Source organism: Nycticebus coucang, chromosome 7 (assembly GCF_027406575.1).
Source record: "Nycticebus coucang isolate mNycCou1 chromosome 7, mNycCou1.pri, whole genome shotgun sequence".
Taxonomy (NCBI): Eukaryota; Metazoa; Chordata; class Mammalia; order Primates; family Lorisidae; genus Nycticebus; species Nycticebus coucang.
The window spans coordinates 125117381-125145255 of NC_069786.1; the positions used below are offsets into that span (position 1 = coordinate 125117381).

Sequence of the window (27875 nt, forward strand, 5' to 3'; positions counted from 1 at the left end):
CAGTTCCTCATGTTGTGGTGACCCCCAACCATAAAATTATTTTCACTGCTACTTCATAACTGTAATTTTTCTAGTGTTATGAATTGTAACGTAAATATCCTATATACAGGTTGTATTTTCATTGTTACAAACGGGTCGCGACCCACAGGTTGAGAACCGCTGGCCTAATGGTTTCTGAAAATCAGCCGTGAAATGTGATAGGGCTTCTACCGGGCTCTTGGGACACATCCTAGGTGACCCTAAGACACCATGTGAAAATTCTGGCTCCTCTGAAGCTCTGGTGCTGGAAAGGCCACTTGGAGAGGCCACGTAAAGATAAATCCTCAAGGAGACCCAGCAGTTTGAGGTCTCGGCTGTTTTCACCTTTCCAGCCCAAGTGTCAGATAAGTAAATGAGAGTTTGCAGATAATTCTTACCTTTAATCCTTAATCCAACACAGCTGATGCCAACTGGAGCCAGATTTTGAATTTTCCAGCTGTGGCTCAGACAGTAGGGAGCAGAAATAAGCCACCTGCCGTGTTCCCTACCTAGATTCCTGATCCACAGAATTTGAGAGCAACAAAAGTTTATTTTATGCTACTAATTTTGGGGGAATTTGTTGTCATGCTAATTGGTACAGGTAATCAGAAAATCATGAACTTTTAGAGAATGAAAAAAAATCTTCGAAAAAAACTAGCCAAAGCAGTTTATTTCACATATGAGGAAATGAGCTCAGAGGAGCAGAATAACTGACCCAGCATCTAACAGCTCATCAGTGGCAGAGCAAATGTTCTTTCCCTACTTGCAACATGAGGAAGGTGTGAGTCTAGCACTGAGCAGCCCACACAACTTACTGAATTGGGATAAGACCTTCAGTTTGAAGAAATGTTGGTTCGTACAACCTCAGATACTCAAAATGAACAAAGTCAGGACTGAAGAACTTTGAGGTCACCAAAGGCATTGCCTGTCTTATAAGCCACTTGGCAGAGCCAGTGTAGAAGAATTGTATGTGTACGCGTGAATACGTACAATGTGTGTGTACGTGTGAATATGTAGGTGTCAGGCAGAAAGCAGGAGGTGGAGGACTCTTTCCGGCTCTGATTCAATCAGAAGCATGAGGTGTGCAGTCCTGAAAAAAATGTGTCACCAATGTCCTGCTTAACACACAGCCAGTGTTAACAGACTGTTGCTAAACATAGCCTGAAACCTCAGGAGTCTTTGCCTGTGAATGTATTGCTCAGATTTGTAGCTGTGCTACAACCTTCTCCAAATTAAAACAACATGTCAATAATCTCATAATGTCAGAGCAGACTGTTTTGGTAAATCCATTAACAGACAAACCTGAGACGTCCAGTACCACATGCAGAGTTTACCTGCATCTGTCCCTCTGTGAATAATTTTGATAAATGTTACTTTCATATTTACTTCTGTCATCACTTAAAATCTTGTTTTTATAGCATAAAATCAACAACTTTGGATCTGAGGTTAATTGTGATTCAGTGCCATGAGAAAGACCAACCAAACAACTGCTGCCAGTGACTTATAGGTAATTTAAGAGAGAGCCACTTTATGAAATATTATAGTCAATGCCGAAAACGACAATAGCAGTGGCATCAAAGGGGGAGGGGGGTCGACAGGGATAGACTGCTGCAGATTAATCTTAAGGTTAAAGTTTTGATAATATCCTCCCATGGCCTGAAGCCAAGTAACTGAGCTAGGGCAGACTGTATTTTTGATCATTTAAAAGGAAGTGCTAGCAATGCAAAAAGAATCACTATATTATACAATGTGATTCAAAAGTGTTTTTAAATGCAGAAAACTAAAGTTGTAATTTTATATAATTCCAGATCCATGATCTGCATTCTATATTAACACTCATGAGAAAATTAATCTTAAATTATTTAAAGTCATTAGAAGTATACCCCAATAGTACATGACCCCACTTAAATTTTCTTTGAGCTGCTTTCTTTCCCTCGTTCTCTTCTTCCTTCCTTCCTTTCTTCCTACTTTCCTTTCTTCCCACCTTTTCTTCTTTCTTTCTTTCTCTCCTCCTTCCTTCACCCTTCCCTCTTTCTCTTCCTCTTTCTCAGTCAAAAACACGTATTTCTGCCAATAAAGTTTCTGTTCAGCATAAGATAAGCCAATGTTTTCATAGGAAAATTAGGTCATCTTATTTCACCGCCAAGAAAATTTTGGCTTCCAGAAGGCAGGTGCTAAGTCTACGTCAGTCACCACTGTAGCTGCAGGAAGCAGCACAGTGCCTATTAAAACAGGGAGGACATAATATAGAAGTAAATACAAATTGCAGAATCTCTTCACAAAAATGGATCTCAAAGATCAGGAGATTTTTATAATACCTGCATTATTTCTCTTGTGACACAAATACAGTAATCTTGGAGCACATGTTTTTAGTATATGCAGATGTGTTTGTTTTTCACAATTAATAATCCCTTAGGTAGGGCTCGGGTGCGTGGGTACATGTGCCTGTGAACTTACTTCTTGAGATCCAAGGCCCAACGATGGGGAAATGTATACTTTGATGGTACCCTCTTTGACTTACAAAGAACTTTTCTTCTTTTATAAAGACCTGTCCCATGTTTGATCCACTTTCTAAGATTTAAGCCATCACAGGAATGGACAAGTATGAATCCTATATATTCAATTTTGATATGAAGACAATTAATGACAATTAATGACACGGTGAGACATGGGGTAGGGGAGACCAGACAGAGAAGGAGGGAGGGGGCGAGGGAAAGGAAAAGAAGAAAAAAACAAAAACAAGAAAAGAAAAGAAAATAGTGACTAATTCTCACATAAATTGGGTTTGATTTTGACCAAAGTACATTACTTAAACATTAATTTTTAATTCAACTTGTTAATATGTTGTTTAGGACATTGCATCCTCATTTATAAGTGACATATGTTTGTAATTTCCCCTTTATAATAACATATTTTCTCCAATTTTAATATCAGGTGTACCCAGATCAAGTAGAATGATTTTGAAGTATTTCTTCTTTTTCTACTGTCTATAAGATTTAGCATGACCTGTTTTTCAAAATTATCTTTTACTTTTATTTTTAAATATTAATTGTCTATTTTTTGAGACTTGAAAAATAATAATAAGAAGTTAACTGATGACTCCATACTGAATCTCAGAGTCAAAACATTCTATAATAGACATACTCTTATTTGATAATGTGAATGTTACTTTCTTTGCATTATTATTATTATTGCTTAATATTTCAATGTAGCAATTGTCTGATTCCTTTCTGAATGTATTTATGCTTGTTCATTCTTTATGAGGTTTTTGTTTCTAGTCCTTATCTTAAACATTGTTATTGTTATTAAATTTTAGGCCTTTTTAATTTTGTGAAGGCAAAAAAATATGGAAACCTAATAAACACAAGTATATGTAAAAATAAAAAAATAACATTTAAGCCACATATGAATCTTTTTCTGATAGTTTTGCAATTTCTAGTAGTTTGTGACTAACAGGCTAGAGTAAAATGGGATGGTAAATTAAGGTTTATTGGACTAAAAATACCGCTCATAATTACAGCTTTGTGAAAAAACAAAAGCTAGACTTATACAGGAACCAGTATCATTCTTGCCAAAGATGCCAGATAACTCTTCAAAAGGAAAAGAAAAGGCAATGTAAGTGTCTAATTTTCAGATGTAAGTCAGGGGGCAAATGCTGAAAAATGTGTAATTTGTTAGAACACTGTGTGTAGTTAAATTAGTAAAACATAGTAGATAAAGCAAAGAAAGTTTTTACTACAATAATTACAATAATAAAGTTACAATATGAAATTGTAATTGTAATTGTTTACAATAATGAAGTTACAATAATGAAATTACAATAATAAAGTATGTATAAAATTGTTATGAAATGGTCATTTTGACAAAAATTTCAAAGCAAATCATACATTAATGGGAAATAGAGACTAATCAATGAAAGCCTTGATGCTTGAGAGTGAAGTCCCACAAACATTTGATGCAAAAAAAAGTGACGGAAAGATTTCTCAGGTGCAATAGGCATAGTTTTCTTTTTATCCACACAGAGACATCAGTGTAGGGGAATAGTATTTATCTTTCAAAATGTTGGCTGTTTGCTCTAGAACAGATGTTGGCACACTTTTTCTGTAAAGGGATATGTGGTGGGTATTTTAGGCATGTAGGCTATAGGGTCTTTGTTGCACTTACTCAACTTTTCTGTGATGCTGGGTTAGAAGCCAGAGACAATATATAAATTAATGGGTGTGATTGTGTCCCGATAAAACTATTTATTTATTTATGAACAGATGTCAACAAGGTGGTGGAATCAGACTCTCATCCTCATCTCCCAACAGACACATCAATTCCAACAACTATCCACACATGAAAATACTTTTACAAGTGCTAAGGAGACCAAGTAAGAGATGACAACATCGGGGTATAGCAAAGAGATAAGAAAAGACTCATGGAAGAGCATAGGAAGGATGGGTTGACATTACTCACATCATCCTTCCCCCAACCCCGTGCAGCACAGATGGAGAGAGAGTGGGAAGGAGAGGGAAAAGAGCCTTAGGTTTTGCCTCAGACCTGAAAATCCAGCCCATTCCAGTAAAACACAGCATGAGGCAGGCCTCCAGATCCCCATACTCCAGGCTGGTCCCTGTGGACTGAGCCTCCAGGCCTGGTGCTGAGTTGGTCCCTCAATCCCAGGCTCCAGACCCATGTGGCAGACTCAGTCTCTGGATCTCTGTACCAAGAGGTTAACCCTAGGCTGCCCCAGGCTCTGGACTTCCCCCAGTACTGGGCTGGTCCTCAGGGCCCCAGGCTTTAGACCTGCTCTAGCAGACCCCTGTGGCAGGCCAGACCTTATATACTGAGGCTCCAAGACCACTCTTGCAGACCCAGGCTCCAGGCCTCTCCCCATGTACCTAGGACCTATACCTGCCCCCGTGGACTCAGGCTCCAGGCCTTTTCCAGTGGTCCCAAGTGCCACGCCTGCCCAGCACCAAGCCAGCCCTGTGGATTCAAGTTCTAGGCCTGTGCCAGTGGACCTATGTATGAGGTCATCCCAGGGTCTGGCCAGCTCCTGCAGATTCTCTGACTCAAGGCTGCCAAATCACCCTTGTGGGTCCAGGGTTTAGGTCAGTCAATGCAGTCACAGACTACAGGCATACCCTGTGGACCAAGTTCCAATCCTGTCCCCACAGACCCCACAATCGGGTCCACCCCAGTGGATCCAGGCTTCAGGCCCCACCCCAAGGGCCACCTGCCTAACGATGCAGGCACCAGAATTGTGGCAGCAAACTGCCCCCCAGACCAGGCCATGAGGATGTCTAAAAGCAGACACTTCATGAAACCAAATACAAAAATAAACTTGAAGTGGATCAAAGACCTAAGTGTGACCCAGAACATAACACTACTTGCAGAAAAGACAGGGAGAGAGCTCCATAATATTGGTCTAAGCAATGAATGTTTAAACCCCAAAGTATGGGCAAGACAAATCAACATAGACAAATAGGCTCATGTTACACTAAAGAGCGTCTGGAGCCAAAACCACAGACAGCAGAGTGAAGAGAAACCATGTGGAATGAGAGAAAATATTTACAAGCCATGTATCCCCAAAGGTTTTAATATCCACAATATATTACATATGAAGAACTCAAACAACTCAATAGTAAGAAAATAAAATAACTTGATTAAATAATGGACAAATGATCTGAGTAGACATTTCTCAGAAAAGACAAGCAAATGCCAACAGGTATGTGAGAAAAAAGTGTTCCACACTTCCAATCATCAGAGAAATGTACCAAAACCCCAATGATGTATCATCTTGCACCTATTAGAATGGTTATTATCAAACAGACAAAAGATAACAAGTGCTAGAGAGGATATGGAGAAACTGGAATCCTTTAATTCTGTTGGTGAGGATGTAAATTAGTACAGACATTATGGAAAACTAGAGTTTCCTCAAAAAATTAAAAATGTTTATTGCAGTGCTATTCACCACAGCCAAAATGTAGAATCAACTTAAATATCCATCAACTAATGAATAGATAAAGAAAACACAAGCATATTAAAATAAGCCAGGCCAAAAAAAGACAAATGCCACATGATCTTACTTACATGGCAAATTTTAAAAAGTTGAACTCATAAAAAGCAGAGATTGAAATAGTGTTCAAGAAGAGTTAGTAAATGTAGAATATAACTGTCTTAACGCAATAACTAAGAAAATGCCAGGAGGGCCATATTAAACAGTGTGATGAAAATGTGTCAAACTGTTCATAAAACCAATGTCTGGTGCCCCATGATCGCATTAATGTACACAGCTCTGATTTAAAATTAATAAAAAAAAAAAGGAAGGGTTGAGGGTAAGTGTGAGATGGGGAAATGTTGATCAAAAGTTACAAAATTTCAGCTATATAAAAGGCATAAATTCAGGAGATCTGTTGTAGAACATGGGGACTATGGTTAATAACAATGTATTGGAGTCTTGAAAATTGCTGAGAGTTACTTTTATTTATTTTGTTATTTTTTAGAGACGTGTCTCATTCTGTTACCCTGGCTAGAGTGTGGTGGCATCATCATAGCTCATTGCAATTGTGAACTCCTGGGGTTAAGTGATACATGTCTATTTCAGCTTCTGGAGTAGCTGGAAGTACAGGTGCATGCCACCATGCCGGGTGACTTTTTTTCATTTTCTAAAGATGAGGTCTCTGTGTTGCCCAGGCTGGTCTTGAACTCCTGGCCTTAAGCAATCCTCCTGCCTCAGCCTCCCAAAGTGCTGGGATTACAGGTGTGAGCTACCACCTCCAGCCAAGAGTAACTTTTACATGTTCTCACCATGAGAAAGTAAGTATGTAGTATGAGTAAGGCATATCTTAATGATTTAGCCTCTCCACAATATACACATATTTCAAAACATGTTTAATATGAATAATATATGAATAATATATATTCATATAATTATATATTGAATATAATATATAATATATATTCAATATAATTAATATATTATTCATATGAATAATATGAATAATACATATATGAATAATTTAAAAAAATTATCAGTTTAAATAAAGATATACTTTATTTACAAAAATAGGCAGAGAGCCGGATTGGCCAAAGGACTCTATTTTGTGAAATGCTGCTCTAGAAAATCAAGGATATGACATCGTAAGATTTTATTTTCCTAATTAATCCTTGAGTTGGCAGGTGATATGATTAGGGAGAGATTGCTTGACATTTGTCACTGGAAGTCTTGAGTTTAGACACCAATTTCATCACTTTACTATCTGGGGCAAGGGCTTGATCTTTCAACAGCCATGCACATTTTTCTTATTATTATTCTTTTTTTTTTTTTTTTCTGCTTACGGTATCTATTCTGGCTACTTCCTAGGGTTTATGTAAAAGCTCCATGAGATAATGTTAGTCTAAACACTTTGAAAACCAAAGCATTATATGAGCAGATAAAGGTGTTTTTATTAACAGGTGACAGAAGAGCAGAAAATTTACCAGAAATTCACCTTAATGGTAGCCGTAAAAAGGATGCACATTTGTGAAGTCACTGAACAATCACTTTTGTATTAAGAGGTTGTCTGTCTCTGCGTCTGTCTCTACTTCAGTCACCATGAAGTCACAGGACTGGAGATGGCCATAAATTAGTGTGACGATAGCATCGGCAGGGCTGGGAGACTGGACTCTTGGCTAGACCCTGGGACTTATTCCTGGCTACCATTTACTAGCTATGTGACTCACTTACATCACTTAAGTTAGCTTCACCAGGAGAAAATAATACTCTACCCCCTGCAGACTTCTTGTCTGAATTAATGAATCCAACAATTGTGCTTAGCAGAGATCCTGGAAGACAAGACATTTTCGATATATATCAGTGCTTCTTTTTGCTGAAATTATTCATGTAAGTTTGAAGTGGAAGATTGCACAGAAGTCATTGAGTGCCCCATCCTCCAGGGCTATGGCAATCTCCTCTGTGAGGTTGTGGCTCTGCGTTGAACACTTTCTTTATTAGGAAGCTCATTACTTTACACAGAAGTTATCCGGATAGGTAATCCATATTTCTCTTGTTAGTAGAGGAAAGTTGTTTCTTCATAAAAAGAAAGCAGTAGTTGGATTCATACCCTCCTGCACATTTCCAAGCCAGGTAGACAGAGGCAGTGCATTGCCACCTTAGTAAGCAGTGCCCACAGGATGCAGCTTATAGAGGGCAGCAGTGCTTGGGAAACTTTCCTCCCCCTGTCTCTTGAGGGCCTCACTGGCCCATCCATGTCAATGTCATTGTTTATAGGCAGTGCAGGTTACTGATTGCCTCCTGGCATTGATACTAATAAAAAATTTAAGTTTTCAATATTAATATGGTTATTATTGGTTATAATATTTCTAACAGAGTGTGTTTACAAATCGAAAGGAAAGAAATCTCTGCACAACTGATTAGAAGTGAGTTTAAGGTCTGCGTGAATTTTTCCCATAATTACCAACATGCTTTGAAAATGTCAGATCGAGTCACTTCACATTTTTATACATTTGCATATAACTATTTTTTGTTATAAATTGGTCTCTGTTTTATTTCCAAACAAACAATGTGATGTGAATGTTCATGCACCACAGGAATCCATTATTTTGCACCATCTTAAATATTCTGTGGAGCTTTGTTTTAGGCAACCTCGAAAATGTTCACCATTGATTAATTTTGAAAAGTGCTTTCATAAACAAAAAACCAAGTGAACTTCTCCTAAACAAATTAATTTTCCCTTTAGCTTCCAGGCACATGAACAAGGTTCATATCCAATTTTTTGCCCTTCCCCTTTCTTTGCTTTTTTTTTAAATTAAGTCATAAATACATAAATCATGTATACATTAATGCATTTATGGAGTACGATGTACTGATTTTATATACAATTTGGAATGCTTACATCAAACTGGTTAACATAGCCTCAAAAACATGGAACGCTTCATGAATTTGCATGTCATCCTTGCGCAGGGCCATGCTAATCTTCGCTGTATTGTTCCAATTTTAGTATATGTGCTGCTGAAGCAAGCATGCTTCCCATTTCTTTGGATTGAAAAGTTTTCTGTCCATTTGAAAAGGGAAAAAGGGTTGGAATGGACAGAGAAAAAGAACATCTTTACAGACCAACCAATTAAAGGTAGAGAAATAGTCAATAAAATTGAGTTGCCGTAAGAGTAGTTGAAAGCTGGCAGCATTGACCAATGAATTTCCATTGCTTTTCCTTCCATAAACCAAAAATATACACTGAGTTCATCTGCCTCTTAGGTAATTTAACAGGATGTGTTTTCACAGACAAATTGTCAGAGCAGCCTCAATCTGCTTAGTTAACAGACTACCAACTATGCTGAAGGTCAGTGTAAAAATGCACACACACATTGGCTGTCCAAAAACTATCCAGCTGTGTAACATAAAAGTCCAGCTATGTAACATGGCTGCATACTTTCTGGACTGCCCTCATATAGGCAATAAAATTATGCTGCTCTCACCAATTAAGAAAAATATTACTTTCTTCCAACACTGTACTATCACAAACAATGAATAAGCATTTGAAAAGAGTTTTAACATTTTGAGCTCTTGTGGCCGAGTCACTTGGAAATTTGTGATGATATATGAAATATCAAATGAAATTTGCTTTGATGAGGATATGTGTATTCATAAATGTCTGGTGGAGACTACATAAAAACTCTGATGATTTCAAGGATACAGCACAAAACATATAGGCTGATGACATGATTATCTTGGGAAAAATGAATAGCAAAAATAGATAGTTTGGTCTGCTATCTCATTAGCACCACAAAGAAAGAGTTTTACTGATTTAGTTTTGTTTTATTCAATATTTACCATCCTATGACCATCCCCCTCTCATGTCTAAATAGCTCCTGGCTCACAACCATATTGTAAGTTAACACATGATATTAAGGGGAATATATTACATGTTATTTAGTTTGTGGGCTCATTTTAAAATTATATTTTTAAAGTTAAACAATCAGTGCTATTTAATAAGTTTTCAATGGATGTCCTGGACACTGAGTGAGACTTGTTAAATGTTTTGAGAAAAAATGGACAAAAGCATCTCTAAAGTTGGATTCCATGACTTACAAAAAAAAAAAAAATCAAGATTTTCTCAGGAAAATCTTGCCTCTTTTCACAAATATTCACTTGTCAACTTTATACAAAAATGATATGTTTCAGAGATGAATGATACAAAGAATATAGAAAGTATATAGCAGAGCTGAAGGAACTGAAGCAGTCAGATACATGTGGATTTAAAGCAACTAAAGTCAAAAAAGACAAAGATGGTCATTTTATATTGGTCAAGGGAAAAATACAACAAGAAGATGTTTCAATTCTAAATATTTATGCACCCAACTTAAATGATCCCAGATTCTTGAAATAGACCTTAATTAGTCTGAGCAATATGATATTCTACAAAACCATAATAACAGGGGACTTTAACATGCCTTTTACAGAGCTGTACAGACCCTCTGAACAGAAATTAAAAAAAGATATAAGGGACTTAAATGAGACCCTAGAACAACTGTGCTTGACAGATGCATATAGAACACTCCATCCCAAAGATAAAGAATATACATTTTTCTCATCACCCCCATGGCATATTCTCCAAAATTGATCATGTCCTAGGACAGAAAACAAACCTCAACAGAATCAAAAGGATTGAAATTTTACCTTGTATCTTCTCAGACCACAAGGCACTAAAGGTGGAACTCAACTCCAACAAAAACGTTCAACCCCACACAAAGGCATGGAAATTAAACAACCTTCTGTTGAATGACAGTTGGGTGCAGGAAGAAATAAAAGAGGAATCATTAACTTCCTTGAACATAACAACAAATGAAGACACAAGCTACCAAAACCTGTGGGATACTGCAAAAGCAGTTTTGAGAGGAAAAGTTTTCACTTTAGATGCCTACATTCGAAAAACAGAAAGAGAGCGCATCAACAAACTCACAAGCCATCTTATGGAATTGGAAAAAGAAGAACAATCTAAGCCTAAACTCAGAAGAAGAAAAGAAATATCCAAAATCAAATCAGAGATCAATGAAGTGGAAAACAAAAGAATTAATCAGAAAATTAATGAAACGAGGAGTTGGTTTTTTTGAAAAAATAAATAAAATAGATAAGCCTTTGCCCAGAATAACGAGAAATAGAAAAGTAAAATCTCTAGTAACCTCAATCAGAAATGATGAAGGGGAAATATCAACAGATGCCACAGATATACAAGAGATCATCTCTGAATACTACCAGAAACTCTATGCCCAGAAATTTGACAGTGTGAAGGAAATGGATCAATATTTGGAATCACACTCTTTCCCTAGACTTAGCTCGGAAGAAATAGAGTTCCTGAACAGACCTTTCAAGCATTGAGATCAAAGAAACAATAAAAAGTCTTACAACAAAAAAATGCCCTGGTCCAGATGGCTTCACACCAGAATTCTATGAAATCTTCAATGAAGAGCTTATTCCTGTACTGCAGAAATTATTCCAAAAAATTGAGGAGGAAGGAATCTTCTCCACCACATTCTGTGAAGCAAACATCACCCGGATACCAAACCAGGAAAAGAGCCAACTAAAAAGGAGAATTTCATACCAATTTCACTAATGAATATAGATGCAAAAATACTCAAAAAAATCCTACCTAATAGATTGCAGGTTATCATCAAAAACATCATAGCCCAGTAACCCAGAGATGCAAGGCTGCTTTAACATATGCAAGTCCATAAACATTATCCTCCATATCAACAGAAGCAAAAACAAAGACCATATGATCCTCTCAATAGATGCAGAAAAAGCATTTGAAAAAATCCAGCATCCTTTTCTAGTTAGCACACTGAAGAGTATAGGAATAGGTGGCACATTTCTTTTTTTTTTTTTTTTTTTTTTTTATTGTTGGGGATTCATTGAGGGTACAATAAATCAGTTACACTGATTGCAATTGTTAGGTAAAGTCCCTCTTGCAATCATGTCTTGCCCCCATAAAGTGTGACACACACTAAGGCCCCACCCTCCTCCCTCCATCCCTCTTTCTGCTTCCCCCCCCATAAACTTAATTGTCATTAATTGTCCTCATATCAAGATTGAGTACATAGGATTCATGCTTCTCCATTCTTGTGATGCTTTACTAAGAATAATGTCTTCCACTTCCATCCAGGTTAATACGAAGGATGTAAAGTCTCCATTTTTTTTAATAGCTGAATAGTATTCCATGGTATACATATACCACAGCTTGTTAATCCATTCCTGGGTTGGTGGGCATTTAGGCTGTTTCCACATTTTGGCAATGGTAAATTGAGCTGCCATAAACAGTCTAGTACAAGTGTCCTTATGATAAAAGGATTTTTTTCCTTCTGGGTAGATGCCCAGTAATGGGATTGCAGGATCGAATGGGAGGTCTAGGTTGAGTGCTTTGAGGTTTCTCCATACTTCCTTCCAGAAAGGTTGTACTAGTTTGCAGTCCCATCAGCAGTGTAAAAGTGTTCCCTTCTCTCCACATCCACGCCAGCATCTGCAGTTTTGAGATTTTGTGATGTGGGCCATTCTCACTGGGGTTAGATGATATCTGAGGGTTGTTTTGATTTGCATTTCTCTAATATATAGAGATGATGAACATTTTTTCATATGTTTGTTAGCCATTCGTCTGTCATCTTTAGAGAAAGTTCTATTCATGTCTCTTGCCCATTGATATAAGGGATTGTTGGCTTTTTTCATGTGGATTAATTTGAGTTCTCTATAGATCCTGGTTATCAAGCTTTTGTCTGATTGAAAATATGCAAATATCCTTTCCCATTGTGTAGGTTGTCTCTTTGCTTTGGTTATTGTGTCCTTAGCTGTACAGAAGCTTTTCAGTTTAATGAAGTCCCATTTGTTTATTTTTGATGTTGTTGCAATTGCCATGGCAGTCTTCTTCATGAAGTCTTCCCCCAGGCCAATATCTTCCAGTGTTTTTCCTATGCTTTCTTTGAGGATTTTTATTGTTTCATGCCTTAAATTTAAGTCCTTTATCCATCTTGAATCAATTTTTGTGAGTGGGGAAAGGTGTGGGTCCAGTTTCAGTCTTTTACATGTAGACATCCAGTTCTCCCAACACCATTTATTGAATAGGGAGTCTTTCCCCCAAGGTAAGTTCTTGTTTGGTTTATCAAAGATTAGGTGGTTGTAAGATGTTAGTTTCATTTCTTGGTGTTCAATTCGATTCCAAGTGTCTATGTCTCTGTTTTTGTGCCAGTACCATGCTGTCTTGAGCACTATGGCTTTGTAGTACAGACTAAAATCTGGTATGCTGACGCCCCCACCTTTATTTTTGTTACTAAGAACTGCCTTAGCTATACGGGGTATTTTCCGGTTCCATACAAAACGCAGAATCATTTTTTCCAAATCTTGAAAGTACGATGTAGGTACTTTGATAGGAATGGCATTGAATAGGTAGATAGCTTTGGGAAGTATAGACATTTTAACAATGTTGATTCTTCCCATCCATGAGCATGGTATGTTCTTCCATTTGTTAATATCCTCTGCTATTTCCTTTCTGAGGATTTCATAGTTTTCTTTACAGAGGTCCTTCGCCTCCTTCGTTAGATATATTCCTAGGTATTTCATTTTCTTTGAAACTATGGTGAAGGGAGTTGTGTCCTTAATTAGCTTCTCATCTTGACTGTTATTGGTGTATACAAAGGCTACTGACTTGTGGACATTGATTTTATATCCTGAAACATTACTGTATTTTTTGATGACTTCTAGGAGTCTTGTGGTTGAGTCTTTGGGGTTCTCTAAGTATAAGATCATGTCATCAGCAAAGAGGGAGAGTTTGACCTCCTCTGCTCCCATTTGGATTCCCTTTATTTCCTTGTCTTGCCTAATTGTATTGGCTAGAACTTCCAGCACTACGTTGAATAGTAAAGGTGACAGAGGACAACCTTGTCTGGTTCCAGTTCTAAGAGGAAAAGCTTTCAGTTTTACTCCATTCAGTAAAATATTGGCTGTGGGTTTGTCATAGATAGCTTCAATCAGTTTTAGAAATGTGCCACCTATGCCTATACTCTTCAGAGTTCTAATTAGAAAAGGATGCTGGATTTTATCAAATGCTTTTTCTGCATCTATTGAGAGGATCATGTGATCTTTATTTTTGCCTCTGTTAATATGGTGGATAACGTTTATAGACTTGCGTATGTTAAACCAGCCTTGCATCCCTGGGATGAAGCCTACTTGATCATGATGAATGACTTTTTTGATGATAAGCTGTAATCTATTGGCTAGGATTTTGTTGAGAATTTTTGCGTCTATGTTCATGAGTGAGATTGGTCTGAAATTCTCCTTTTTGTTTGGGTCTTTTCCTGGTTTTGGTATCAGGGTGATGTTTGCTTCATAGAATGTGTTGGGGAAGATTCCTTCTTCCTCAGTTTTTTGGAATAATTTCTGCAGTACAGGAATAAGCTCTTCCTTGAAGGTTTGATAGAATTCTGGAGTGAAGCCATCTGGACCAGGGCATTTTTTAGTTGGAAGCTTTTTTATTGTTTCTTTGATCTCAGTGCTTGAAATTGGTCTGTTCAGGAGGTCTATTTCTTCCTGGCTAAGTCTAGGGAGAGGGTGTGATTCCAAATATTGATCCATTTCCTTCACGTTGTCAAATTTCTGGGCATAGAGTTTCTGGTAGTATTCAGAGATGATCTCTTGTATCTCTGTGGGATCAGTTGTTATTTCCCCTTTATCATTTCTGATTGAGGTTATTAGAGATTTTACTTTTCTATTTCTAGTTAGTCTGGCTAATGGTTTATCTATTTTATTTATTTTTTCAAAAAACCAACTCCTTGTTTCATTAATTTTCTGAATGATTCTTTTGTTTTCAATTTCATTGATCTCTGATTTGATTTTGGATATTTCTTTTCTTCTACTGAGTTTAGGCTTAGATTGTTCTTCTTTTTCCAATTCCATAAGATCTCTTGTGAGATTGTTGATGTGCTCTCTTTCTGTTTTTCGAATGTAGGCATCTAAAGCGATGAATTTTCCTCTCAAAACTGCTTTTGCAGTATCCCACAGGTTTTGGTAGCTTGTGTCTTCATTGTTGTTATGCTCAAGGAAGTTAATGATTTCCTGTTTTATTTCTTCCTTCACCCATCTGTTATTCAACAGAAGATTGTTTAATTTCCATGCCTTTGGGTGGGCTTGAGCATTTTTGTTAGAGTTGAGTTCCACCTTTAGTGCCTTATGGTCTGAAAAGATACAAGGTAAAATTTCAATTCTTCTGATTCTGTTGATATTTGTTTTGTGTCCCAGGATATGATCAATTTTGGAGAATGTTCCATGGGGTGATGAGAAGAATGTATATTCTTTATCTTTGGGGTGGAGTGTTCTATATGCATCTATCAAGCATAGTTGTTCTAGGGTCTCATTTAAATCTCTTACATCTTTGTTTAATTTCTGTTTAGAGGATCTGTCCAGCTCTGTAAGAGGTGTGTTAAAGTCCCCTGTTATGATGGTATTATCAGATATCATATTGCTCAGACTGAGTAAGGTCTGCTTCAGGAATCTGGGAGCATTTAAATTGGGTGCATAAATATTTAGAATTGAAATGTCTTCTTGTTGTAGTTTTCCCTTGACCAATATAAAGTGACCATCTTTGTCTTTTTTGACTTTAGTTGCTTTAAATCCACATGTATCTGAAAATAAGATTGCAACTCCTCTTTTCTTCTGAATTCCGTTTGCCTGAAAAATTGTCTTCCAACCCTTGACTCGGAGCTTTAATTTGTCTTTTGAGGCCAGGTGTGTTTCTTGCAGACAGCAAATGGATGGCTTGTGTTTTTTAATCCAGGCAGCCAATCTATGTCTCTTCAGTGGGGAATTCAAGCCATTAACATTTATTGAGATAATTGATAAGTGTGGTAGTATTCTATTTGTCTTATTTGGTGAGAGTCCATTGCTTAATTTTATCTTTTGCATCAGTGTGGAGGTTAGGTTTTGTCCTTTGATTTCTGAGTTCTTACTTTGCTGCTGATCCATTGTGGTGGTCAGTGTGCAGAACAGGTTGAAGTATTTCCTGTAGAGCTGGTCTTGTTGTGGCGAATTTCCTCAATGTTTGTATATCCGTAAATGATTTGATTTCTCCGTCAATTCTGAAGCTTAGCTTAGCAGGGTACAGAATTCTGGGCTGAAAATTGTTCTGTTTAAGTAGATTAAAGGTAGATGACCATTGTCTTCTTGCTTGGAAAGTTTCATTAGAGAAGTCTGCGGTAACTCTGATGGATTTGCCCCTGTAGGTCAACTGGCGCTTACTCCTGGCAGCTTGCAGAATCTTTTCTTTTGTCTTGACTTTGGACAGGTTCATCACAATGTGTCTTGGAGAAGCTCGGTTAGAGTTGAGGCGACCTGGGGTCCGATATCCCTCTGAAAGGAGTGTGTCAGACTCTTTGGTGATGTTTGGGAAATTTTCTTTTATAATATTCTCTAGTATGGCTTCCATTCCTCTGGGGCATTCTTCTTCCCCTTCTGGAATTCCTATAACTCGTATGTTGGAACGCTTCATAAAGTCCCATAATTCTGACAGTGAACGTTCTGCTTTCTCTCTCTTCTTTTCTGCCTCTTTTACTGTCTGAGTTATCTCAAGAACTTTGTCTTCTACCTCTGAAATTCTTTCTTCTGCATGGTCTAACCTGTTGCTGATACTTTCCATTGTATCTTTAAGTTCCCTAATTGACTGTTTCAGTTCCTTCAGGTCTGCTATATCCTTTTTATATTCTTCATATCGTTCATCTCTTATTTGATTCTGTTTTTGGATTTCCTTTTGGTTATTTTCCACTTTATTAGCAATTTTCTTCATTGTTTCCATCATTTCTTTCATTGTTTTCAACATGTGTATTCTAAATTCCCTTTCTGTCATTCCTAACATTTCTATACTGGTGGAATCATCTGCAGTAGCTACCTCATGGTCCCTTGGTGGGGTTGTTCTAGACTGGTTCTTCATGTTGCCTGGAGTTTTCTGCTGATTCTTCCTCATGAGTGATTTCTTTTATCTGTTTCCTTGCCCTAATTTTCCTTTCACTTCCTCTTGCTCTTTAAGTTCTTATGCCAGTGGACTAAGGGTTATAGGACCAGAAGGGTGAGAAGGTTGAAGAGCAAAAAAAGGGGATGAAAGAAAGGAGGACCGAGTGATAAGAAAAAAAGAAAGATAGAGAAAGGAGAGGGGGTGGGTATAAGGAATATTGACAAAAAGAAGAGAGGCACAGAAAGAGGGAGACAGGGCAATATAGGTGTACAGTAGGGTACTTTGACACAACCTTAAAAAACCCCACCTTCTGGGGGTGCCCAGTTGCGTGGTTCCCTTGAGGTCAGCAGCTCTTTGCTAACCTGATCAGACACAGTACCCCACCTCCACCAAGTAGAGAGGAAAGACAAAAATGCTATAAATCAAACCAAAAGAAGCAAACAGAAAACTTTACGGGGATAAAATTGGGTGAAAAACCAAATTATATCGGTAGAAACACTAGCAAAAATGAAGTTGAAGTTATTAAAAAAGGCAGCAATGGGAAATTATAATTAAACTAGGAAAATTGAGAAAGAAAAAGGGATCTGTGTGGAAAAGATTGAAATTAAAAAAACAAAAGAACATCAGCAACGTCAAAATAAACAAACAAAAAAAACAACCAAACCAAAAAAAAAAAAAAGAAGAAAAAAATACACAACCAAAAACAAAGCAGTTTGTATATGTTATTGAATATTGTCTGGGCAACACGTGGTCTTCTGGGGTATGAGATGTTAGTCACAGTTCTGATACGACTGGAGGCTGCTGATTTCTCAAACCCCAGCAGGTAGACACCCTAAATCTCTCTTCATCCTACTTAAAAGGCACTTTGAACTTGTAAACTTGCTGAGCAGAAGCTTTCCCAGCTTTCTCGCTGGAATTGCTGCTGAAGTGGCTATGCACTTACTCAGTGTGCCAAAACCGATCTCACTCTGCCCCTGAGGGTTAGGGCTGCAAGGCGGCTCAGACCCCACCCTTAGGCTACTTGGTTGCTGGGTTACCAGCTCCCACCCGTTTCTAGCTCTGCGACCCTGAGGGCAGAGCTTGCCGGGGCAGATCACTGACAATGGATCCGTGTGACCCACCGCCAAACACTATCAGCTCCGTCTGGCTCAGCGGCTCAGACTGGGGCCCTAGACAACGGCCAAAGTTCTCCGCACTCACGCTCAGGCCTTCCCCAAGGCAGTTCAACTCAGTGCCAAGTCCAAGGACATCAAAACAGTTCACAGGTAAGGCCTTTCTGGTTTGCAGTCTCGCTGCTACTGAACTTACAGTTGTGGGCGGGTTTAGACGGATTGAACACACGCGACCACTTGCCGGCTTTCCACTGTTTTAGTCCTCCTCTTGGGGTCCAGAAGTCTCTCGCTGACTCCCTGTATTTTCATAGGAGTGATGATAGGCAGTTCCCACCAGCCAGAGATGCCTGGAGTCCTATCTCCCCAGACTCACGGTGCCCAGATGCAAGGAAGCTGTTACTCGGCTGCCATCTTGCTCCGCCTCGGTGGCACATTTCTTAAACTGATTTATGACAAACCCACAGCTAATATTTTACTGAATGGAGTAAAACTGAAAGCTTTTCCTCTTAGAACTGAAACAAAACAAGGTTGTCCTCTGTCACCTTTACTATTCAACATAGTGCTGGAAGGTTTAGACCAGGGGTCCTTAAACTGCGGCCCATGGGCCACATGAAGTGGTGTGAATTGTATTTGTTCCCATTTTGTTTTTTACTTCAAAATAAGGTATGTGCAGTGTGCATAGGAATTTGTTCATAGTTTTTTTTAAAACTATAGCCCGGCCCTCCAATGGTCTGAAGGACAGTGAATTGGCCCCCTGTTTAAAAAGTGTGAGGACGCCTGGTTTAGACAATACTATTAGGCAAGAGAAGGAAATAAAGGGAATCCAAATGGGAGCAGAGGAGGTCAAACTCTCCCTCTTTGCTGACGATATGATCTTATACTTAGAGAACCCCAAAGATTCAACTACAAGACTCCTGGAAGTCTTCAAAAAATACAGTAATATCTCAGTACATAAAATGAATGTCCACAAGTCAGTAGCCTTTGTATAGCAATAACTGCCAAGATGAGAGGCTAATTAAGGACACAACTCCCTTCACCGTAGCTTCAAAGAAAATGAAATACCTAGGAATATAACTAACAAAAGAGGTGAAAGATCTCTATAAAGAAAATTATGAAACTCTAAGAAAGAAAATAGCAGAGGATATTAACAAATGGAAGAACATACCATGCTCATGGATGGGAAGAATCAACATTGTTAAAATGTCTATACTTCCCAAAGCAATCTACCAATTCAATGCCATCCCTATTAAAATACTAAATCGTACTTTCAAGATTTGGAAAAAATGATTCTGCGTTTTGTATGGAACCAGAAAAAAACCCGTATAGCTAAGGCAGTTCTTAGTAATAAAAATAATGCTGGGGGCATCACCATAACAGATTTTAGGCTGTACTACAAAGCCATAGTGGTCCAGACAGCATGGTACTGGCACAAAAATAGAGACATAGACATTTGGAAACCAATAGAAAACCAGGAAATGAAACTAACATCTTACAACCACCAAATCTTTGATAAACCAAACAAGAACATACTCTGGGGGAAAGATTCCCTATTCAATAAATGGTGCTGGGAGAACTGGATATCCACGTGTAAAAGACTGAAACTGGACCCACATCTTTCTCCACTCACAAAAATTGATTCAAGATGGATAAAGGACTTAAAATTTAAGGAATGAAACAATAAAAATCCTTAAAGAAAGCATAGAAAAAACACTAGGAGATAATCGGCCTGGGAAAAGACTTCATGAAGAAGACTGCCATGGCAATTGCAACAACAACAAAAATAAACAAATGGGACTTAATTAAACTGAAAAGCTTCTGTACAGCTAAGGAGACAACAACCAAAGCAAATAGACAACCTACACAATGGGAAATTCATATTTTTAATCAGACAAAAGCTTGATAACTAGGATCTATAGAGGACTCAAATTAATCCACATGAAAAAAGCCAACAATCCCTTATATCAATGGGCAAGAGACATGAATAGAACTTTCTCTAAAGACGACAGACGAATGGCTAACAAACACATGAAAAAATGTTCATCATCTCTATATATTAGAGAAATGCAAATCAAAACAACCCTGAGATATCATCTAACCCCAGTGAGAATGGCCCACATCACAAAATCTCAAAACTGCAGATGCTGGCGTGGATGTGGAGAGAAGGGAACACTTTTACACTGCTGGTGGGACTGCAAACTAGTACAACCTTTCTGGAAGGAAATATGGAGAAACCTCAAAGCACTCAAGCTAGACCTCCCATTTGATCCTGCAATCCCATTACTGGGCATCTACCCAGAAGGAAAAAAACCCTTTTATCATAAGGACACTTGCACTAGACTGTTTATCGCAGCTCAATTCACAATTACCCAAGTGTGGAAACAGCCTAAATGCCCACCAACCCAGGAATGGATTAACAAGCTGTGGTATATGTATACCATGGAATACTATTCAGCCATTAAAAAAAATGGAGACTTTACATCCTTTGTTTTAACCTGGATGGAAGTGGAAGGCATTATTCTTAGTACAGCATCACAAGAATGGAGAAGCATGAATCCTATGTACTCAATTTTGATATGAGGACAATTAATGACATAGTCAGGGTGGGGGAAGGGGAGAGCAGAGAGAGAAGGAAGGAGGGAGGGGTGGGGTCTTGGTGTGTGATGCACTTTTTGGGGGCAAGACACAATTGTAAGAGGGAGGTTACCTAACAAATGCAATCAGTATAACCTGGTTTCTTTTACCCTCAATGAATCTCCAACAGTAAAAAAAAAAAAAGAAAAGAAAAGTAAGAAAGATGTTTCTCCTCAAGGAAATCATATCCCCTTACTTTCACAAGAGAATGTCAGCTGTGGCCTGAATGCTAAGGGATATTAAACTACCTTCAACTGAAGACACAAAACTGCTGACTGGGTTTACAAACCCTGCCTCAGTCATAAACTCAACATCTCCAAGGGCCAGGCAGGTAATATAAAGTGAAATGAGCTGGGAAAAAAAAAAGGAGTGAGTTTCCAGCCTTGAATGTCTGTGTAAGGAACTCTGAGAACCAGGTTCCTGGCAAAACAAGAAACATTGGCCAAAACTATAAAAACAAATATTTTAATGTCTAGCAATTGCCATAGACCATAGAGAAAATAAAGAAACATTGATTCAATAAGATCTACTAAAACTCCCTTAGAACAGAGAGTCTGTGACATTCAAACCACAACCCCAGACCTCCTTCCCCTGCTTCCTGTCTGGTAGCACAATTTTGGAGGTGCTCCATTTGGGATGTGTATCTAAAAACATCACAGTTCCTCTTCTTTCACCGCCCAAGCAAGAATTACCAGATCTTACCAGGAACCAGATGACACCTGCATTTCTCAGTTCCCTCAGCTCTGAATTAAAGAGGCTAAATTCCTACTGAGTACAGCCAATATATTGGGGGGCTTGTTTTTTATACCAAGGCCCTTTCCATAAGACTGAGGTATCACCCCAGATATGGCAGGGTGACACCACCGTGGCCAAAACCACCCTCACTCACATTTTCTTGAGGAAGAGTTTCCATACCAGGAGAGGCCAGCCACGCACCCAGGACACCACTCTCCCCTGTGTCTTGGAGAGTTTGCCCAGGAGGAAAGAGATCTCTGAAGCTCTCTGCAATGGAACTAAGTTTATTTGAATCTCAATATGGGAAGTTTCAAGGCCTAAGGATACTGAAAAATAATAGCACTTCTTAATTAAGAGCAAAAAGCTAAACCATAGGCCAGCTAGTTCACTAATCAGAACCATGGGAAGAGACAGCTAAGAAGAGCCCTCATGGGATCAGAAGATAAGCTTCAAAAGCAACTCCTGCTGAAATTTAATTGTAACAGACTGCTGAGCAATGTATACCCCAGGGCATCATTAAAAACAATAGAACATGGGACCTTGGTGTGTGTCACACTTTATGGGGGCAAGACATGATTGCAAGAGGAACTTTGCCTAACAATTGCAATCAATGTAACCTGGCTTACTGTACCCTCAATGAATCCCCAACAATAAAACAAACAAACAAAAAAAAACAATAGAACAATCAGGATAAATAGTGAAGGTTAACAGTCAGGGGTGTAATATCAAATGAGCATGCAGCTCTGTGATGACCCCACTGCACTCCAGGCTGGGCAACAGAGCAAGAACTTCTGAGAAAAGAAGGGAAGGGATGGGAAGGGGAGGAGAATGGCAGGATGGTAGGAGACATGACAGACAGTACAAGAAGGGAAGGGAAGGGAAGGGAAGGAAAAGGAAGGGAGGGGAAGGGAAAGGAAGGGAGGGGAGGGGAAGGGAAGGGAAGGGAAGGGAAGTTAGATTAGGGAAAGATGGAGTCAAAGAGAGTCCAGCTAAGGCAAGTGCCATCCTAGATGACTGCAAAGATTCAAAGCTGTGTTCTCTGAGGAATGATACCAAAGACTTTGCACTGTGTGGGGAAATAGACTTCACTAAAATAGCCTCGCCAAATTCAATAAACAAATGGAAAAAATAAACAACCATGAAATAAGCCCTGGAAAGAGGGGAGGAGAGCTCCGTATCTAGAATTGTTAGATATGGATAATACACATAGTATCTAAAATAACAGTTTTCAACTGAAAAACCATGATATGTAAAAACAGGAACATGTGACCCAAACACAGGACAAAAAAAAAAAAAAAAAGGCAATATAAACTGACTGAGAAAAACTAATACAACCTGGAATAGATTTGCCTGAAGCAACCCTGAGTTGAGCAAGTCTATTAGCAACATTTTCCCACCAGCAAGTGCTCACTTCACTTCTCTCTGTCACATTTTGATAATTCTTATAACATTTAAAGTGATCTCTGATGTTACCATTGCAACTGTTTGGGACACCCATGAACTGAACTCATAGGAAGGTGAACTTAATTGATAAATGTGGTGTGCATTCTGACCCGCTCCTCTGGCAGGCCATGCTCCTGTCTCTCACCCTCTCCTGGGATTCCCTATTCATTGAGACATGACAATATTGAAATTGGCTCAACTGATCACCTTAAATGTTCATGTGAAAGGAAGAGTCTCACGTTTCTGACTTTAAGAGGTAGAAATGATTGAGCTTGGTAAGGGAGGTTTGTCAAAAGCCAAGAAAGGCTGAAAGCTAGGTCTCTTGCACCAAAAAGTTATCCAAGTTATGAATTTAATGGAAAAGTTCTTGAAGGAAATTAAAAGTGCTACTCCAGTGAGCACACAAATAATAAGATAATAAGAAAGTGAAAGATACTTATTGTTGATATGCAGAATGTTTTATTGGTCTGGATAGGAGATCAGACCAGCCCCAGCATCTCTTAAGCCAAAGCCTAATCCAGAGTGAGGCCTTAACTCAATTCAATTCTATGAAGGCTGAGAGAGGTGAGGAAGCTGCAAAGAAAAGTTTAAAACCAGCAGAGAGGTGGTTCACCAGGTTAAAAAAAGGAAGCCATGTCCACAACATAGAAGTTGTGAAGCAGCATGCGTTCCTGTAGAAGCTGCATCAAATTACCCAAAAGATCTAGCTAAGTTTATTGGTGAAGGTGGCTGCTCTAAAAACAGATTTTCAAGGTAGATAAAACACCCTTCCACTGGAAGAAGATGCTTCTAGGATTTTTATAGGTAGAGAGATGTCAACACCTGGATTGAAAGCTTTAAAGAACAGGTTGACTGTCATGTCAGAGGCTAATGCAGTTGATAATTTTAAATTGTAGCCAATGCTTACATGCCATTACAAAAATTCTAGCACCTTTAAGAATCATGCTAAATCTCCTCTGCCTGTCTCTGTAAATAGAAGAACAAAGCCTGTATATAGCACATTTGTTTACAGTATAGTTTGCTGAGGATTTAAAGCCCATTTTGTATACCTATTTCTCAGAAAACATAGATTTGTTTTAAAGTATTACTGCTCATTGACAGTGTACCTATTCACCCAAGAGCTTTAATGGAGATGTTCAAGGAGATTAGTGTTGTTTTCATGGCTGCTAACACAGCATCATTCTCTAGTCCATGGACCCAGGAGTAATTTCAATTGTCAGAAATTTGAAAAAAGTAGATAAAAAAATCTTTTGGAAGGGATTTACCATTCAATATATTATTAAGAATATTGATAGATTCATGGGAGAAGGTAAAAATATCAACATTAACAGGAGTATGGAAGAAGTTGATTCCAGTTCTCATGGATCATGTTGAGGAATTCAAGAGGTAGAAATAGCAAGAAAACTAGAATTAGAAGTGGAGACTGAAGATGCAACTGAATTGCTGAAATCTGATGATCAAACTTGAATGAATGAGGAACCATGTCCAGTGGAATCCATTGGTGAAGATGCTGTGAACATTGTTAAAATGATAACAAAAAATTTAGAATGTTACATAAACTTAGTTTCATAATCAGAAGCAAGTTTTGAGAAGATTGATTCCAATTATTGAAGTTCCCCTGTGGGTAAAATGCTATCAAATATCATATGCTACAGAGTAAATGTTCATGAAAGGAAGAGTCAATCAATGCAGCAGACATCATTATTGTCTTGTTTTAAGAAATTGCCACAGCTCTCAAAGGAGTAGGGTGCTGGCCCTATATGCCGGAGGTGGTGGGTTCAAGCCCAGCACCCACCAAAAACTGCAAAAAAAAAAAAGAAAGAAATTGCCACAGCTACTTGAAACTTCAGCCTCCACCACCCTCATCAATCAATCAGTAACTACTTCTATGGAGGCAAGACTCTTCATTAGTAAAAAGATTACAACTTGTTGAAGGCTCAGAAAATTGTGAGCATTTTTTTAGCAATAAAGTATTTTAAAATAAATTTTGTACATTTATCTTACAGGCATAAGGTGATTGCTTATTAAGATATTATAGCATAGTATAAACATAACTTTTAGATGCACTAAGAAACCAAAAAAATTTCTTCGACTCAATTTTTGTGATATTTACTCAGTAATTCTGGTACTGAACCCATGAGTTTCTGAGGCATCCCTATGCAAGGGAATATTATGAACAACGACATGCTCAAAAATTAGATGTCATAGATAAAATTGGAGGAAATTCTATAAAAATGCAAACTACTAAATCTGACTTAATAAGTACAGAAAATCTGAGTAGACTCACAAAAGGTAAAAGATTGGATCAATAATTAAATAACTTAACATATAGAAAAGCCAAGAATCAGCTATCTTCACTGGTAAATTCTATTAAACATTCAAAGTAGAATTAATACTAATTCTTTACAAATCTCATCTCATTCTATAATGCTAGTATTACTCTGATATAAAACTAGACAAATATTTCACAAAAAATATAGGCTAGTATTTCTTATAAATACGGATGCAAATATTCTCAATAAAATGCTATCATATCCAATTATCTACAATGTGGATTATATGCCATAATTAAGTGACATTTATCCCAGGAATGCAAAGTTGGTTTAAAACCCCAAAATAAGTTAATATAATATACCATATAAATAAAATGAAGGAGACAAATCTCCTGATATGTTTTTTATTTACTTTTTATTATATTTTTCAACTCCTTCATCGATTTGCTTTGATCATGTTAACAGACACAGAAAAATCATTTTTAGTATTCAGTATCTCTTCATGTTAAAAACAGTGAACAAACTAGGAATATAAGGGAACTTTCTCAGTTTTATAAACAACTTTCACAACTCAGTAGTAAAGATAAATGACTCAATTAAAAAAAGGCGAAATTCTAAGCCCAAGAGCTGGAGGTTGCTATGAGCTGTGATGGCACAGCACTCACTGAGGGCAACAAAGTGAGACTCTGTCTCTAAAAAAAAAAATAAATAAATAAAAAGAAAAAAAGGTAAAATATCTAAATAGACATTTTTTTCACCAAAGAATATACACAAATGGACAATAGACACACACAAAAAAGATGCTCCCTATTAGCTGTCAGGGGGACACAAAAAGAAACTACTGTGAGTTATTTTACACTCCCTAGGAATGCTGTAATAAAAAAGACAGACAATAACAAGTTTTGGTTATGATGTGGAGAAATTAGAGCCTTCATACAATGCTGGTTGAAATATAAAATGTGCAGATGCTTTGGAGAAGACTCTAGCAGTTCTTCAAATGGTTACACGCAGAGTTACCACATGATCAAGAAACCCTACTTGTATGTTTATACCCAAGAATAATAAAATATATGTCCACACACAACTTGTACTAATGTTTGTAACAGCCAAAAAGCAGAAGCATAATTTAAATTCCCCCCCAACAAGGAAATAAAAACAAATGAAGAACTGATGAGTAATCAATCCAACACAGACCAACCTTGAAACATTATGGTAAGTGAAGGAATGACGCAACAGGCCAGTTACTGTATGATTCGATTTTTCTGAGTAGGTAAATTTATAGAAACAGAAAATAGACAAATCTATGGAGACAAGAAGTAGATTAGCCGTTGTCTGGGCCTAAGGAGGAAGGTGTGTTTAGGGAGCGATGACTAAGCAATGTGGAGTTAGTATTTGAGGTGACAAAAATGTCCTAACATTGATTGAGGGGATGGGTCCATAACTACATTGATATTCTAAAAGCCATTGAATTGTACACTTGAAATAGGTGCAACGTATGATGTGGACTATATCTCAAAAAGATGTTAAAGGTGATAGACTCACTTTTCAGATATGTATCACTCATATCGTGTGTGTGTGTGTGTTGGGGAAGACAGCAGCTCCTGATGTCAGTTTGGAGACTATCGTGAATATTTTGGGGGCTGTTGATGAGCACACTCCACCCCAGGGGATAACCTCTCCTCAGCTCTAGATGCTTATGACATGTTGACAAGCAGAGATACTGCTGTTAGTTCTGACTTTAAAAGAGAGGGAAAAAATTGGATTTTTATTTTAAATCTCTGTAATATGCACATTAGCACTGTGATTTGAGAATGGATTAAGTTTTGCTTGCAAACCTTCATTCTGGATATTCTCAGATAATTTAACTTTTCATTCCCTGCCATCCAATTTAAAAAGATTTAGCGGAGAAATACCTAAATCTGCAAGGTTTGTTTATTTCTTCAGATTAGCACATCCTAATATATTTGCTAGTAATAGATACTTTGGAGAAAACTGATAAAAAATTCATATCTACACACACACTCTCAATATTTTCATCTGATTTCAGGGGTTTGTGGACCTCACAGTAAAAACTCTTAGCCCGGTTACAGTCCATTGTCTCCCTAGATTAGCCAGCACAGGGCGAGTTTGTACGTGAACACTTAGAATGGCTTCCACTGACTGTACTTTTGCATCTGGCCATCAGTCAACATTAGAGGCATTTCTGTGCCGCACCCCCGGCATCCAGCCGGGGTGAAGTGGCGCTGTCCGCATTATAAAATGCGTGAGTAGGTGGTATGTGCTCCCCGGAGCGAAACCCCCAGCCCCCCTGGTTTGCGACAGCAGCGCATAAGTTGCCTAGCATGCCTTTGTTTGAACGTAATGACTCACGAGGTGCGGCATAAAAGCCTAAAAAACCTTTGCTCTGAAACCTGTCTGTTCAGTTGAATGCCTGATTGTCTTGAGAAACTAAGAATAAACACAGTGACTTACTGATCCACAATTAAACACAGCAAAAATGGCTGTGCCGAACTCAGTGGCTCCAAGTAAGCCTGGTCAACAGCACGTCCCTACCATAAATGTCAGTGACTTGAGACAATGCAGGCACAGCAAACAAGATGTTTCAACATGACATGCACTATCACCGCCTGCAGTAAAACTTTACTTAGAAAAACATCTTACTTCACTAATTTTCATATGTAATACAAATC

At 38.0% G+C, this 27875-nt stretch overlaps 1 protein-coding gene and 1 non-coding gene across 4 annotated transcripts in view; both read right to left on the reverse strand.

The window, feature by feature from the left end:
- Window positions 1–27875, reverse strand: part of SPHKAP (SPHK1 interactor, AKAP domain containing) — a 216787-nt gene that overhangs the window by 76114 nt on the left and 112798 nt on the right. The gene's annotated exons all lie outside the window — the stretch shown is intronic.
- LOC128590970 (U6 spliceosomal RNA) lies at window positions 8924–9025 on the reverse strand. Its single transcript, XR_008381428.1, has one exon. It is a non-coding gene; the product is annotated as a U6 spliceosomal RNA (small nuclear RNA).